This window comes from Octopus sinensis, linkage group LG14 (assembly GCF_006345805.1).
Source record: "Octopus sinensis linkage group LG14, ASM634580v1, whole genome shotgun sequence".
In the NCBI taxonomy this organism is placed as follows: domain Eukaryota; kingdom Metazoa; phylum Mollusca; class Cephalopoda; order Octopoda; family Octopodidae; genus Octopus; species Octopus sinensis.
The window spans coordinates 31359365-31369745 of NC_043010.1; the positions used below are offsets into that span (position 1 = coordinate 31359365).

Here is a 10381-nt window from a genome sequence, read left to right on the forward strand (position 1 = left end):
TTTTTTAGTCTTTTGGTGGTACACTTCAAATCACCTCGCTCAAGTCATGCCCACGATGCTGTATTATCCTTAACGTCTTGTGTATTCCTTTCAAACTGTCCATGCAGTCTCTTTTCAATCTCTTCTTTTCTCTTCTCCTCAGCTCTTTGGTTAAACTCCTCCTTGCCCATCATTTCATCTGCATTTACACCCATATCTTTCAGGGTATATTGCAGCAGGTCTTCATCACTATTTGTCAAATACTCAGCAAGCGTTCTCCTTTCACTCCTTATACAATGGTCTATACTAGTTAGTCCTCTGTCACCATTCTTTCTTTTCATATGCAGTCTGTATACGTTTGCTTTAGTTCATATACGTTTGCTTTAGGGTGTAGTGCCCCATGCAGCAGCATCAACTTTCTCGTCCTTCTATCCAGTGTTGATATTTCTTCCTTAGTCCATTTGAGGATGGACGCACTATATCTGACCACCGCAACTGTCCAGATATTCATTGTGGTAATCAAATTTTTGGCATTCAGGGTGGATTTCAACACCATCTTCACCTTTTTTGATATGCCTCACTGACCTTGACTTTCATCAGACAATTTGTGATGGTGACTTGCATTAGAAGATTTGTCATGTTGTCAGCAACACCAAACATCTGCAGGCATTCAACAATCCAAGAATGAGGCATCATATCATATGCCTTCTTAAAGTCAATCCAAGCCATAGACATGTTTGTATGATGTTTTTAAACAATGCTTCAAAACCGTTTTATCAATGACCAGGTGATCCTTGGTACTCTGAGAACTGTTCCTACATCCTTTTTGTTCCCTTGGTAGTATTTCTTCCTGTGCCAGGAAAGTGTATGTTTTTGCTGCACACATTTCAGTGAGTATCTTCCAGATTATGTTTAGGCATGCTATGGGGACGGTAGTTTCCCACAATATTCCCCTTTCTTCTATCTTTCACTATAAGTGTTGTCCTCCCATCACCATCCACATGGGAACTGTACCTTTCAGGACACACTCTTTCAATTGGGCTGCTAGTCTTTCATGCACCATGTGGCATCTCTTCAGCCAAAAGCCATGAATCCCATCTGGTCTGGGGGCTTTCTAGTTAGGCACTTTACCCACTTGTTCTTTCACATCACCTGTGCTTATGACAATATTCCTTTGTTTCTTTCCTCCTTGTAATTCTGTCTTGATAGTTCCTATCCACATTGCATCCCTTTTATGCAACACATTGTTTCCCCATAATCTGCTCCAGAACTTCTTGGCTTGATTTGCATCAGGAGCAACATTTTCCCCAAAGTCTCCTTGTAACATTCAGAAGAATTGCTTTAGGTTATTTTTGAAGAATCTATTCTCCTCAAACTGCTTATTTCTGTTCACAAATCTTCTGATCTTCTGGCTTTTTGCCATGATCCTCTGTTTTAACTGCTCTATTACTGCACCAAATCTATTCTTCCGTATTTTATATTTCTTCTCTAATTTTTCTTGGTTGGTCTTTTTCCCATTTTCCCAGTTTCCTCTTAACTATTGCTAAATTTTTTCTTGGTTTTGCCTTGCACACATTATGTCCCTTTCCACCATAATTCTTTTGCTCCACCATTTTTATTATTATTATTATTATTATTGTTGTTGTTGTTGTTATTAGGGCATTATTATTATTGTTATTAGGGCAGCATGCTGGTAGAATTTTAGAGCGTGAGACAAAATCTTTGCGGTATTTCTACCAACTCATTATATTCTGAGTTTAAATTTCACCATAGTGCCCCTTGCCTTTCATTCCTTTAAGGACTTGATAAAGTAAGTACTCAACTGAGCACTGGGATTCGTGCAACTGACTCACCCCCTGTCCTCAAATTTCAGGTTTGGTGCCTATAATAGAAAGAATTGGTGTTATTATTTTCTGTTTACAGTAAAAGCTTCTGTGCGCCTAGAATGAGCCTACTTTGATTTTCAGTCTTGGACATTTCTTCAGCTATGTCACTGACAGCTTTTATGAAATGGATGAATGTTACAATTACTCTTTCATTATAAATAACTTACGAAGACCAGTTCATTATTCAGTATCATTATTTATATTTAGCCCCAAGTCAAACCGAAGACAATGTTCCAATGGAGACTATTACATCTTTCTGTACATATAAGACTTTTTCACCATGTAGGGCACACATCAAACTTACTAGTGTTTGTACCACAATAAAAAGGGCTATCTGTCATAAAGGTAGACAGATAAAGAAAGTATTTGTTCAGCAATTTCTGTACAAAATTTTTATTTCTTTAATTTCCTTCAGCTGAATTGTTAATATTTATGCATTTTTGTGTATGTATTACGTGTATTATGTATATGTATGTATGCATGTATATTTGTGTAAGTACTATGTTTGTGTATTTTTTGTGAAGATATGTGTTTATGTATGTGTATGTATGTATATGTGTTTATGTATGTGTATGTATGTATATGTGTTTATGTATGTGTATGTATACAAAAATGCACATACATATACAGTACTAACAGAAGTATACATAAGCGATTCAAATGAAAAAAAAAAAATTAAGAAATAAACACTTTTTACTGAAATTGATGAACAAGTACTTTCATTATCCGTCTACCTTTATCGAAAGAAAGATAGCCATAAAAAGTACCCATTACACTGTGGAGCGGTTGCTGCGAGAAAAGCATCCGGCTGGAGAGACCATATGAAAAATGGGCCCAGTGAACGAGACCTTGTCTTCTGACTTGTCAACGTTGGCAGTGACTCTGAATATGAACTGAGTCAGTCTATGACAACTCACCAAACCCATGTCAGAATGGAAAGCAGACGTGATGATGATGATGATTAGTCTAGTCCGAACAATAAATAAATAAATAATAATCAAATATTTTATATTAAATCATTGCTGAATTTCCTTTCATTTTATTACAAAACTCCGTGAAATAAAACAAAAATTATATTTATATCAATTCATTATCCTGTATCCTTATTTATATTTAGCTCCAAGTGAAACCTAAGACTAATGTTGTTCAATGGGGACTATTTCCTCTTTCAGCACATATAAGACGGTATTATTCAGTGTGTAACTCAGTAGAATGCGATTTAGGGAAGATGTGGCTGCTACTTCTAGCAAGCCAATCGACCACGTAGGTGTCTCCCATTGGTTCGTCCAAACAATGTTCAATGAAACAGATGGAAGAGGGAGGAGAGTGAAACGAAGCTTCCTTTTTTTTTTATCTCCTTTTGTGCTACATCCGTCTGTCTGTGTGTCGAATTATCTCCCTTTAACGTGTTTACATCCTAAAAAAAAAAAGTTAAAGGATGGTTGCAAGGAACGGTTAGTATATATAATATATATATGTCTATATAAATATAAGCCCATATATTTCATTGTATGTAGCTGACACGTATATATTGGTATTCATTTATAAAATATAGGGTAAATGCATGTGAAAGCTACAGTGTAAATATATGCATTCTTCTTATAAACTGTATCATATGTATTTGCATGTATGGTGATGGTCTGTTTTGTAGTTGGTTAATTTAAAAACTATCCCAAATCCAACAACAAATATGCATTTACTCTAATTCATATTAATTTATTGTACTTGTATTATATTGTGGTCGATGTAAATCACTTTGAGCTTATCTCTTTCTCTCTTGTGTTGTCCCTGTCTGTGTTTATACTTCACACTATATTTCTGTCTACATCTTTTCTCTTCGCTTGCCTCTTTTCGTCTTTTCTTTTTTTATACCTCGCTGTTCTCTCTCTTTCTCTCTCTCTCACTGTTGGTCTGTATTTGTATCAGACTCTCTCTAAATTGTTATGTGTGCTTGTAAAACAGTTTAGAAAAGACAGACAGAAAAAAAATGAACCTCATATAACTTCTTTGTAAATTAATATTGCCCCGTCCCGTTCTTCCCCATATAAGTATGTTTCTACGGTAACTTATCAAAATTTACCGTTTCTACACATGTATCGCTACTTGCAAAGTCTCTGTATTACACAAACAAACACAGCTAACGAGGTGGGAACTTCTTCACGATCGCCCGATCCGTTAGAAATAGCAGCTAAATATTTCTACTACATCTTATTTTAAATGAAAAAAAAACCCACAAAAACAAAAACAAACCCGGAATGATTAATCCAGCTTTTACACCTTTGATCATATATAACTGCTCAATTAAGATTGATCTCCGTCTAAACTACAACGTATAGAACAGCTTCTATGAAATATATACAGTAACTGTTTATTGTAGAGTTCAACCGTTTAAAGCACCTCCCGAATAACTTGTAAATATTGATACACCGTTTAAGCTGTTATTTCACCAAACATTAAACTTATCTCTAATATGCGAGAAAATATTGTTTCTGTACTGTCACCTAACTTCTCTCTGATTTTTTAAAAATACATATAATTAATCCTACTTGTGTGGATTTTCTAAAATTTTTAGCCAATTATGTCACCCAAAATTTGCTAACTTTTACAAAGTTTTTCATATTTTAAAAGTTGGCTTGTCACCGGTAGATAACTTTTACCATCAAATATTGTTAATACAGCTAGAATTACACCGTGCTGAAATATATATATATAGTTGAAATTTACATAAAAACAAAAGACGAAGACAAGTGTATAAACAACAAACAGGTGTATTAGTTTAACGCCCGGGACGGTGAGAAAGTCTTTTACGTTTCGAGCCTACGCTCTTCAACAGAAAGGAACCCGAGAAAATAAACACAGAGAATAAAAAAAAACGTTTGGAGTTAGCGGTCAATCATGCGTATATATATATCAGCGATGGTTCGTTGCTGGACTGGAAAAAGCATATAGTATTTTGCGAGTGGGGTGAGTTTTCATTACTAGCTGGTGATTAACACACGCTGAGGACGGGTAACCATTCAGAAACTCGAGTCCGTGTGTATCACATAATGCTAGGGATGGGAGTGATGACCTCCCCTCACAAATACTAATCGGACACAGAATGTGTGTCGTTAGCCATCTGAAGGAGAAGTGTTCCTGGGGCTATAAAAGTCAGTAGCACTATCCCGTTTGGGACGCCACACATGGCAATTATGTTACGATAAATATATATGCACCTATATGTAATATGAAATAAACATCGACGTGTTGTAATAATAATAATAATAATTTGAAAATAGGTTTTAAAAATAAACTAAATAGAAACACAAGTAAAAATATTCAGTTTTATAAGAGACATACACACTCATGTAAAGTTTCTAGAATAAATGTAGTGGTGGGTAATCTTGTACTTTAACGTACCGTTTTCACTTTTGCAGACTAGCTTTTTTTTCTTCTAGTTGTGCAGGGTTTTTTTTTCCTTCCAGTTTCGTAAATGAATAGTATCAATAGTGATAATAACAACAATGATTTAGTAATTAGAATTTTAAATAAATTCCCTTCAGGAAATATTCTTCACATGTTGCTAGGAGTATTTTATTTTTTTCCAAAACTCAGTCACCACCAGGCTTATATACGTTTTTATATTGTGAAGCAGCAAATCCATGTAATTAATAAATAATTACAGAACACAGCTAGTGTTTGTAGACATACTGAAAGCCAAAAGTTAGAAGAAAACGCCAGCAAAATTAAAAAGTAATACATTACTCATGGAAAATCCCCAGGTAAAAAGAAAACTACGTCTGCAAAAGTGAAGTCTCTACGTTTATACTCTTAGACAACCTAAACTTATTCTTTCAAAGCATGCCAAAGTTCTTCGAAAATTTGTTCGAATTAAAGTGCTTTTCGATCTAAACGTACGTTACAGTATATTTGGCTGTGTTGAACCGGCATCGTTTTGAACAAAAAATGCACACACACACACCACAGTTGTTTTGTCCCATGTTATCTGTAGCGAAGCAGACCATAGATAATCAAGAGTGGCCAACTGCGTGTATTTGTTGTACATTGTATGTCTTGGACTACATTATCCAACATGTCTCATTCTTTTTGAAAGGCTGTATGGTGGAATTTGATTGAGATTCTGTTGTTATTTCTAGCAGGTCATTTGACCTGCTAGAAATAGAGGCTAGTGTGCTCTCTCTCTCTCTCTCTCTCTCTATATATATATATATATATATATATATATATATATATATATATACATACATATATCAAGGTTTGTGTATGTGTACATGTAATTGAATAGTAACTTTGTAACATTCACATATGCATGTACGTACTTACATATACAAATAACTATTTAGACGTTGCTTAAATAAATCGTTTACGAAAGTATGTCTGCATTATCTGTTTACTGAAAAAGAAAAAGCCATCGATAGCGATCGAGTAACTATTGTTATTCTAGCATTTCTCTGGACACTGTCTTGTCCAGTTACAGGTGAGCTTTGAATGAACAGGGCTATGTTCAAAGACATTCCAGCTCCGACAATCCAAGATTTATTCAAATATTAACGTTAACATTATCGCTAGGACTTGCATCATACGACGTGTCTTATTTTTATAATTTTTTTTCTTTTCCTTTTAAGAGTGTAAGGAATGATTTGAGAGAGATTGAACTGCTATTTGTAGCAAATCGATTTACTACATGCATGGAATCTTATTGCTCTGTGGTAACTGTTGCGGTTTAGAATTGTTTTCTCTTTGCTATTTTTATTGCATTTATTTTTCTAAGCGTGAGGTTTTATCCCTTATTTGGTTCGATGCTCTCTGACTTGGTACTAAATAAAGCACCTGGTTAATTTTGAAGTTTATTTAAACTGTTTCGTAGTTTAATTGACGACGTTAGCAACGCCGTCATTATTATTAGAATTCGACAGCAGTTATTATAGTCATCATTCTTGTTGTTGTTATACAAACGAATGTCGCGAATATCCCGATTTCTCTTAGCTATCTCCACGTTATTTTGCTTATGTTAGCAGTCACCAACATTCGTAATGTTGCGACTGCCGCTAGTGTTGACGTTACCTGTCATCTCTCTCTAGTGTTGATAAACTAGTTAAGTAGGACCAGTTTTGTACGATTAAATTAACAGCACTAGGCCTCGACCCTCCAAAATTAATTGTCACCTTCTGTCTGTTGAAGTTAGATATCGATATTGTCAGAGTCGGTAGAGTTACCGACAGCATTCCTTGCAGTATTTAGTTATGGTATTTGATTTTTACGTTGAGTTGAAATACCGTCATGGTCCGGCTTTGCCTGTCATCCTTCCAGGGGCGATAAAATAAGTACCAATTGAATTCTCGAGTAGAACTAATCAACTATATCTATTCCTTACATTTCAGACCTTGCCTCTATGTAAGAAACTAATATTTTAAATACCTTGGGAACCAATTAGGAAGCCTTTATGTCGACGCTCGAGTATTCTAGAATTAGCAGCCAAATTTTCCTCATGTCACGCACTATTGTCTTATAGGATACTTTGGATATTGTTGTCTGGAAAAAGAAAAGATGGTCATGGTTGGAATGTCTCTGATCAGAGGTTTTGTTCGTTCAGGGTTGATTTTGGACTTGTTACTTTGGATTTCTCAGTCGAAAAAAAGTTGTAACTTTGTGTTATTTCGGAAATCATCATCATCATCATCATTATGAACATCATGATTTCAGCTATTTCTTAGGAATTACTGCTGCCCCATCGTATTGCCCCTATGTTTCTGAAGTGTAGGCAGCGTTGTCTTTTAGGGATGAAGAATTCTCTGTGTATGTTCCACCAGTTTTGCTTTGGTTCTGATATTATTCCAGTGTTCCATTTATTGGTTGGAATATCTTGTTTCAGTTATTGGACTGTAGCTATGCTGGGGCATCACCTTGAAGGGTTTAGTCAAACAAATCAATCCCAGTATTCATATGTCTGGTACTACCAAACTGCTAAGTAACGTGGACATAAACTAACAAACAACAATTGTCAAGCAATGATGGGGAACAAACACATACACATATATACACAACAAGTTTCGATAAAGTTTCCATTCACCAAATTTACTTACAGAGCATTAGTTGACCTAGGGCTATTGTAGAAGACACCTAAAATGCTATACAGTTGGACTGAACCCAGAAACGTGAATACAAAGCATACTTCTTAACCATGCAATATGAGTTGAATTATTGTTGTTTTTACAATAATTAAATAAGTCCAAAATAGTAATTAATTTTTTTAGCTGAGTAAATTGGGGGCATGATCAATAGACTATAGAGCAGGTAATTTAATATCAGGAGTAAGTTCAAATCCTTAGTTATCTGTTATATACTGTGTATCAGGGCTCCCCACTGCTTTCCGGATGGAAAGGCAAATACATTTTATTCTCATAATAAGCAATTGTGTAGAATGCTATAAATATAACATTACTCCAGCTACAAAAGATAAACCATGTTGGTCATTATTTCTTTGTAACTTCTGGATTCCCTTTGAGATTTGGCTGTTTTCAGTTGAAATATTGTACATCTTAAGTTGCTGTGAGTATTAGCAGGATTCAGTGATGTTGGCAATATGGATATGAGATGTTTTGGCATTGCCTATTTGATGTTGCTGGTTCAATGCTGACTTATTTCACATCAGGCATTTTAATATTTCTCTTGTTCTCAACCTCCCCCCCCTTATGTGCAAACATGTTCCTCTACATGTATGTACCATCATTCTTATACATGTCATGTCCAAACTAACACATTGTTTTCTCAAAATCCTAAAAACCGTGTCTCATTAAAAGCATTGGTGTGGGTTCTGGTGCCATGTAAAAAGCACCCAGTACACTCTGTAAAGTGGTTGGCATTAAGAAGGGCATCCAGCCACAGAAACCAAAGCCAAAACAGACTGTGGAACCTGATGCAGCCAGTTCTGTCAAGTTGTCCAACCCATGCCAGCATAGAAAACAGACATTAAATGTTGATGACTACATCCAATTCCTCTTATACCCACTTTTTCTCTTAAATTATCTGTATTTTGTCATTCATGCACATTCAGCAGAGCATGCTTGCTTCATTTCTTTCCAGTCTTCATATATTCTTCATATTCACTGACCATATTTTGATTATCATGCAGCATTGCACTTTGTGCACAAGTTGTATTTAATATACTACTCAGTGGAAGAGAGAATCCCTTTTGTTGTCTTCAGAGAAATTTTCCCACATTGTTCTTGTTCTGTACTTTCAGGACACCCATTCTACTGGGGATTTGGTCACTTAGGTAACAGCTGCTGTCAGCTACTTGTATCAAGCCTTCCAAGAATTTGGAAGAATGTATCTTATTTTTGCTCTGATTGCTAACTACTCCTGTTTGTCTGCCACATGCAAACTTGTTCACCATCAACCTGCCTGTGAGATCAGTTCACCTCTTGTACACCCATAGATCACACCATGTACTCTCTAAAGTGTTCCTGTCTACTTCTCCGCATATTGAACATGACCACACACACACACACACACACATGTATGAAGGTCTTTTATACAATTTCCTTCTACCAAATTCCACTCAAGATATGGTTGGCGTTATTTGCTCTTAGTACCTTGCAGAGGTATTGAACCTGGAATCAGGTTGTGAAGCAGGTTTCTTAACCATACAGCCATGACTGCCTTTTTATATGTACTGCTTCTCAATAGGATCCAGCAAATAGCTTAAAAGTTCTTTAGAATGTGGGGACAAAAAATGCAATTGTGTGGCTTTGTGAGTAAGAAATGTGCTTTGTAACCCTGTGGTTTTGGGTTCAGCCTCACTGTGCAACACTTTTGCTAAGTGTCTTCTGCTATAGTCCTGTCTTGACTAATATCTTGTGAGTAAATTTGGTTGATGGAGAATCTGAGCATCCAGCTATAAAACTTTGCTTCAAATCTAAATGATGCTATTATGGAAAAAACAGATGCTAAACAAACTTTGTTGTTTTCCAAGGGCTCTTTCTGAAAGATGTCTATTACATTGAAGATTGTTACAACTGGCAGACAATACAAGGTCAAATTCTTACCTTATTCAGGAGTTGTTTTTATTGTTTTTATCTTTCATATTATAAATATCAAAATTTAGATATATTTATTTTTTTTTATTTTTAGATGATGGAATACAAAAAGCAGCTGCTGTTTTTGACAAGAATTCTTCACTTTTGAATTTTTGAAAGATAATTTCTTGATGTAAATGCATAAATATATCTGCTGAAAATTATTTGGCAGACTTGCAGAAAATAAAAACTGGTTATGATTTTATACTATTCTGCTATGTCTTTGAAAACTAATGCTGTTAAGAAAAGGAAAAAGACATTACCAAAGTATATTGCCTTCAGATTCTACCCAAGTGATAGGTTATTGGATAAATGAATATTGACTATGGAATTCTATCAGCCTTTTCATTCTTGATATGTCTTGAAAACAAATTTGATTGCATTTTTCAAATGGGAGGAGCAACTGTAAGCATTGTTTTCAAAATATTTTTGTTTTCA

At 35.2% G+C, this 10381-nt stretch overlaps 1 protein-coding gene across 3 annotated transcripts in view; it reads left to right on the plus strand.

The window, feature by feature from the left end:
• The first annotated feature begins 3263 nt into the window (after positions 1-3263).
• Positions 3264-10381, plus strand: part of LOC115219308 (zinc finger protein OZF-like) — a 9123-nt gene continuing 2005 nt past the window's right edge. The window contains exons 1-2 of one of the 3 annotated variants that reach the window (XM_036508829.1): positions 3264-3319; positions 9999-10381. The exon at positions 9999-10381 is cut by the window's right edge and continues 2005 nt beyond it. The gene's annotated coding sequence lies outside the window, so the exon portion shown is untranslated. Of the gene's footprint in view, positions 3320-5605; positions 5627-6280; positions 6343-9998 lie in introns of those variants that run through there. The other 2 variants (XM_036508831.1, XM_036508830.1) reach the window with 2 other exon arrangements.